We start from the raw sequence: 7,314 nt of genomic DNA on the forward strand, positions 1-7,314 counted from the left end.
AAATTGCCATCCAAAATGGTTGGATCAGTTCACAACTCCACCAGCAGTGCATTAATGTCACTGGGTTATACATATATCATTGTTCAAAACTTATTCCCATATTATTTATATTTGCAATAGAGTGATCTTTTAATGTCAAAACCCCAATCGTATCCCCACTGAACCACGCGATCAATCATATGTTTTTCTTTTGTGTTTCTGCTCCCACAGTTCTTTCTCTGGATGTGGAAAGCATCTTTCTCATAAGTTCCTCTGGATTGTCCTGGCTCATTGCATTGCTGCTAGTAGAAAAGTTTATTACATTTGATTGTGCCACAGTGTTTCATTCTCTGTGTACAACCTTCTCCTGGTTCTGCTCCTTTCATTCTGCATCAATTCCTGAAGGTCTGTCCAGTTCATGTGGAATTCCTCCAGTTCATCATTTCTTTCAGCACAATAGTATTCCATCACCATCAAATACCACAATTTGTTCTGCCATTCCCCAATCAAGGGACACCCCTTCATTTTCAATTTTTTTGCCACCACAAAGAATGCAGCTATAAATATTTTTGTACAAGTAGTTTTCTTTATTATTTCTTTGGGGTACAAACTCAGCAGTGGTATGGCTGGATCAAGGGTATGCATTCTTTTAAAGCCCTTTGGGCATACTTCCAAATTGCCCTCCAGAATGGTTGGATTAATTCACAACTCCACCAGCAGTTTATTAGTGTCCCAATTTTGCCACATTCCCTCCAACATATATCACTTTTTAATTTAATTTTATTTTATTGATCACATGTATTAGCAAAATTCCATATAAGTTTTCTAAAGTTATATGATCGAACTTGTCTCCCTCACTCTTTCTCTTCCCACTCTGGATCTAGTTTTTACATGCATTATCATGCAAAACATATTTCCATATTGTTCATTTTTGTAAGTGAATAATCATATAAATCCAAAACCACAAAACATAAACCTGAATAAACAAGTGAAAAAACATACACTTTCCTACTCCAAAATTTTTTCTCTGGAGGTGAATAGCATTCTTTTCCATAAGTCCCTCAGAATTGTCCTGGATCATTGTATTGCCAATAACAGCTAAGTTTATCACAGTTGATCATTCTGCAATATTGCTGTTACTGTATATTGTTTTCCTGTCAGCAGACATTTATTAAGCAATTACTATGTACTACTGTGCTAAGTGAGGTAGGTACAAAGAAATGTAAAAAACACAGTGCCTTGACTTTAAGGAGTCCATATTGAAATGGGGAGAAAACATGTAAATAATTGTACAAACTAGATATTCACAGTGTAATCTCAGAGGGAAGTTACTAAGGGGAAGGAGGAAGGAAAAGGGGGAGGCCAGGAAAAGTCTCTTTCAGAAGGTGAGATCTGAACTGAAACTTAAAAATCAGAGAGGCCAGGAGGTAGAACTGAGGAAGGAAAGCATTCAAGGCATGGTAAACAGAATGAAAAGGCACAGAGATGGGAGATACATACTTAGTGTTCAAAGTGAAGAACAGTAAGTAAACCAGTGTAGCAGGGCCATAGAATTCATAGAGGGATGCAAAGTATAAGAAGACTGGGAAGGTAGAAAGAAATAACATTTGTGAAGGGTTTTAAATGTTAGCGTATTTTATATTTGACCCTATAGGTAAATAAAAAGGGCCACCCTGGAGCTTATTGAGTTGGAGAAAGAAATGGGCAGATTTGTGCTGGAAGAGAACCACTTTGACAACTGAGTGGAGGCTGACTTGGAACAGGGAGATATGAGGTAGAGAGACCAAGTAGAGGCTATTACAATAGTGCACGTAAACAGGGATAAGAGCCTATAGTAGAGTGGTGGCTGTATTGGGGGAGAGAAGGGAATGAATAAAAGAGATGTGAAGGCAGAAAGAAGGCTGCAACAGATGAAATAAGTGGGGCAAGTGGAAGTGACAAGAGCAGGATGGCATCAAGGCTGTGAGTTTAGATGACCAGGAGAAACCACAAAAATTTAGACACTATTGTCATAAGTTTTGAGAATCTGGGGTCCTCTTCAAGTAGGACTTCAGGAACAGCTACTACCCATAATGAAGGATGTTCAGAGTAACTGTTCCTAATACTGACTTTCCAGGGATGAAGAACTCCATTGTTGTTTCCAGGGATATGGTGGCTATGTGCTGAAATACATAGGTACTTTTAAATGATGGCGTGATCCCTTCTCTGGCTGCTAAATCAGAGAATCACTGTCTCAGTGAACCTTTAAAAAGAAGAGACAACTTCTAGATTACTCTCTTCTCTTCTTTTGTTTCTCCAGTTGCATCTTATAACTTCAAGATATCCAATGGGGGAGGGGAGGAGAATGAACTGGGCCTTTTCCAACCAGGTATAATATTCTTTGATTATTTGTACTGGAGTCCTTGATTTCATTTTTGCTTCTGTCTTTCCTTTTCTGAGTAGTTGCCAGCATCAACTTTGATGCAAGTATGTTCAAGCTTGGAGGCAATCCTGTGGATATGTTGAATGAAAATGACCATCAGCAATGGGAGTTTCTTCATTTGAGAAGATGATCAATAAAAAAGAGGAGACCAAGCCCTTCCAGTGCCTTGCCAGAAGATCTCAACTTTGAGGAATACAGTGAAGAGCCAAAGTGAAATTTAAATGCCTAATCAGTAATCCTGAAACTTGCTTAATGTTCTGATGAGTTCGTCATATAACCTCCCATTATATTGCAATGATCGTTACAAATTAATTTACTGAATACCCTTTAAAATAGACCAATAAATATATACTATAAGTCTTTTATGTTTACCATTTCTTTTGTATATAGTAATAAAATAGTTATCTTGTAACTGATTCATAATGTACAGAGTATCTTTTCTTTTTACTCCCTATATTGGGGAGACCTAGATATGATTCCCAAGTCTAAGCTTTACAGAATTATCCCCTGGGTGCCAGTTTAGGGTTTGTTTGTTGTTTTTTTTAAAACCCTTACCTTCCGTTTTGGAATCAATACTGTGTATTGGCTCCAAGGCAGAAGAGTGGTAAGGGTAGGCAATGGGGGTCAAGTGACTTGCCCAGGGTCACACCGCTAGGAAGTGTCTGAAGTCAGATTTGAACCTAGGACCTCCCATCTCTAGGTCTGGCTCTCAATCCACTGAGCTACCCAGCTGCCCCCCAGTTTAGGGTTTTAAAGCAAATACTATGAGAAAAGGAAGCCTAGCCCCTTCTCATCAGAGGGCAAGCTCCCCAGAGCTGCTGACCTTGGTTGAACTATGTGCATGAGTCCAGAGCACAGGGTCCCCCTTTGTGCAAAAGAGTGAATGGACAAATGATGCCATCCCTTGTGGGCCATCTCAGCAACATTTTTTTTGTATTGTTACATATCTTATATTTGAAAAAAAATCTCAATTTTGTGACATATGAACTCCAGCTCATTTCAAAATTCTAGTTAGCTTGGGACTTTCTTCTAAAACTGGCTTGAGGGATAGAAGTTTCTCTTTTCTGATAACAACAACAGTAATAATAGAAGATGGGGTTAGGACAGTGACATCATGTTAAAACATAGTCTGAAACAACAACAACAAAAAAAATCCCAGTATAATGAAAGGATTTCAGATAATCTAATTCAAACAGTAGCTCATCCAAAGAAATTTCAGCACAACAAAACATCTTGGCCAGTTCTGCCTAAGAATTTGGTATTTTGGGCTTCCTAGAAGGAAAGTCTTATAAGTCATGGCCACGAGGTCAACAATAAGGAACACTTCCTTCATAAATCCTTTGGCTCCAAGGATTAAATACTGGAAAATGTGGGCAAGATTTTATCTGTGAGATGAATGGTATGTGGCTCTTCTTCCCAGAGTTGACATTATGAGGGTGCCAAGTAAAGTATGAAGAGAAGATCCTAACTGATGGGTTTTTAAAAAAATCTTTCTCTTTACCTGATGCAATTTGGATTAGAGAAAAATATGCTGGACACGAACTCAGAAAGACCAGGGAATATCTGCTACATACATGGCCATAGGCAAGTCTCAAAACTTTTCTGAACTTATTTCCTCATTTGTAAGTTCGGAATAATAATATTTATAGTGCCTACCTCATAGAATTTTTGCAAAGATCCATTAAAATCTTTTATAGAGCATTTTGCAAAATTTAAAGTGCTATAAGAATGTTAGCTATGGTACTATGCACAGAGAAGCCTTATGCTTGAGGAGAGACCACTGATAATATTGTACCATAAAAAATGGTGGAAAAGATGGTTTTAAAAAGCCGGAAAGACTGGTATAAACTAAAGCAGAGTGAATAAGGATAATTTAAGTAGTAATAATATCATTATAAAAACAAACAACTTTAAAGACTTTAGAACTAACAGTGACCAACCAGCTTGCCTTCTCAGGGGTAAGAGGAAGGGAAAGAATTTAGAACTCAGTTTTTTTTTAATGAATGTTTAAAAAGTTTTAATATAATTGGGAAATATCTAATGAAATATTTTTTTAAAAAATAAAAGGAATGACTACAATTCCAGAGAACCAGTGATGAAGCATGTTACCCTGCTCCTGAAAGAAAGGTAATAGATTCAGGATTCAGGAGGATATATAAATATTCACACACACATATATATATACATATATACACTTATATTTATATATGTAGAACATTTTGTATATTACATATTACCTGACAAATGTGGGAATTTCTTTTGCTTGACTATACAAAATTGTTTTAAGGTACTATTTTTCTTTTCCCTTTGGGGAGGCAGAAATGGTATGAAAAGAAAATAATTAAATTAAAGAATAAAAAAAAATAATTAAACAATGAAATAGAAATGGAGTCAGAGGACCTAGGTTCAAATACTGCCTTAGACAGTAAATATCCAGGAGATCTAGGACAAGTCACTTAACCCCTTCCACCTCAGTTTCTTCATTTGTAAATGGAAGGAGTTGGATTAGATAGCATTGAGATCAGTATGACTGATCCTTTGAGGAAAAGGACTATACTCAGGGTCATAGAACCTGGATTCAAATACTGACTCTGCCATTGTCACAGTCTTCAGTCTCTTCATCTGTAAAATAAAGAGGAACTGGACTAGATGGCCTTTAGTCTCTTCCAGTTCTAACATCTGTGAAATTATTATTATTATTATTGAATACTGCATTCATCCTAGTTTGAATGCAATTTACTTTCAAGCCCTGCCTTCTACCCATAGGAGTAAAGGAGCCATCTACCAATATAATGACAGAGAGGAGTCAGCTGGGTTTCCCAAAACCATGGATCTATGTGCTAACAGTTAAAGAGATGTGCTTTAACAGATTTGGTCAGATCACACAGTAATAGCATAGGATCATGGGATTTGGGATTGGTTGGAAGCTTAAAGATAATCTAGTCTAATCTTTTATTTCTAGTCTGATGATGAAATAGTCTGTAGCAGACTTGACATTCACTATTTCTCTGAGATCAAAACACTGGATTAAGAAGGAAGTGGAGGGGAGATGTGCTATACAGAACTACTCATTGACTCTTTCTGTGGGATCAACTTTGTCATCTTCTTCCAACAGGACCTTAAATATATTTCCTATCCAGTCTCCCAAAGGAGCAGGGGACAAAGCAATTCAGCTATTCTCATAGATTCTGAAAAACTTTGACAGTTCAAGATTACCATACTGGGAAAGGAGCTACTTAACAAAATAAGAGTCATAAGGAGAGGAAAAGATGAGATATTTACAATTTCTACCTAGGCGACTCATCTTCCGCTTTTTCTGACACTGGAAAGTAGAGGAAACATCCATCTATCAGCACAAATGTCCCATTTTCATAACTGATAGTGCAAGGTAGCTTTCCATTCTCTTTGTAAGGAACTAAAATTTTTAGAGACATATCTTACAGATCCATGTGGGCACACACCACCAAAATCTCCCTCTCCCCTTCTCCCATTCCAGCCTAAAAAACCTGGTGAATTTTTTAAAGACTATAAAAATTCAATGTGTAGTCAAAGAAATTTATGTTTAAATGCACACAAACATCTCCTATCAATAATTCTTCTGTACTAATTACTGGTAATAATATGTTCCTGATCTATATCTATACAGCTACTTTTCCTGGTTCCATCCTAGATAATTTACATTAAGCTTCAGGATCAAGTGGAGAAAAATCCTCTCAACTCCTTCCCCATTTTGCTTCTGTCAGTAGCTCTCACAGCAGCTAGGAGGGCAGGCACCCAGCCTTCTCTCCCACCCCTGAACTGTCACTAATGTTACTCCATCAATCCGATGACAGCAGGTTTTAATAGTTGATTTTTCTTACACACAAGTCCTTTATGCTAAGCATGGCACTTGTGATGCCTGGAAAATTACCACAAAGTCCAGATCTTTTGACATTTTTCCTGTATAGCCCTGTGCCCACGACTCCGCTGAAGTGAAGAAGGAAAGGAATTAGGGGGTTGGGTTAAAATGTTTCACTTCCAGGCAGTTCTCTGGGGACCCACAGATTAAGCAACCTCCCTGCACAATTCTGAATAAGCTAAGTGTCTCCAGGTGCCAGCATTTAATTGTGCATATAGTTTTTAAAAATCTAGGCAGCTATCCTGATCGGAAAACTACTCAGAAGCTCAGCTTCCAGTCTGAGCAACAAGCAAGACCGTTTTCTTTTTCTTCTTGTTTTTATTTTTTTAGCCTTTTGCCTCCCTAGAAAACACGGCTCTTCCCCGTTTAAGGAGCTTAGGGGGTATTCCTGATGAGACAGCCTGCCTCTCAACTTCGGACACCCAAACTTGGCCTATCTCCCCACTGAGGATTGGTTAGGCTGTCAGCATTCTCTAATTAAACTCGGGGAGGGAGACGTCGAGGCACTGAGGCTGTGCTGCTGGGCGAATCAGCTGAACAGTCACCCAGACGAGCCACCGCTCTGAAAAATAAAAACCCGTCTCCCAAGATTAACGAGGAGAGAGGGTTGTTCAGTACACAATGCGGCTGTGTTTGATCCACTGGCTTGTCACTTGAAATAGCAAACAATTTATTGCTATTAGGCGGCGTTGTCAGGCGCTAATTTCCTGGTACCGCTCAATCATAGAGCTCTAAACATTTTGGGAGAGGAAGGGGGAGGGAGAGGGTATGTAGGGAGTATCTAAATGTAACCATTTGAGAACTTGGCGGGTGTTCCTTTAACGAGACATTAATGAGAGAAAAAAGAAAAAGAAACAAGCCCATTCTGGGCTATTGTTGGGAAACCGGGGACCAGAGGACACAAAGAGCCAGAGAACAAAAAAGAAAGAAAGAAAGAAAGAAAGAAAGAAAGAAAGAAAGAAAGAAAGAAAGAAAGAAAGAAAGAAAGAAAGAAAGAAAGAAAGAAAGAAAAGAA

The sequence above is a fragment of the Gracilinanus agilis genome, chromosome 2 (assembly GCF_016433145.1).
Source record: "Gracilinanus agilis isolate LMUSP501 chromosome 2, AgileGrace, whole genome shotgun sequence".
NCBI lineage: Eukaryota > Metazoa > Chordata > Mammalia > Didelphimorphia > Didelphidae > Gracilinanus > Gracilinanus agilis.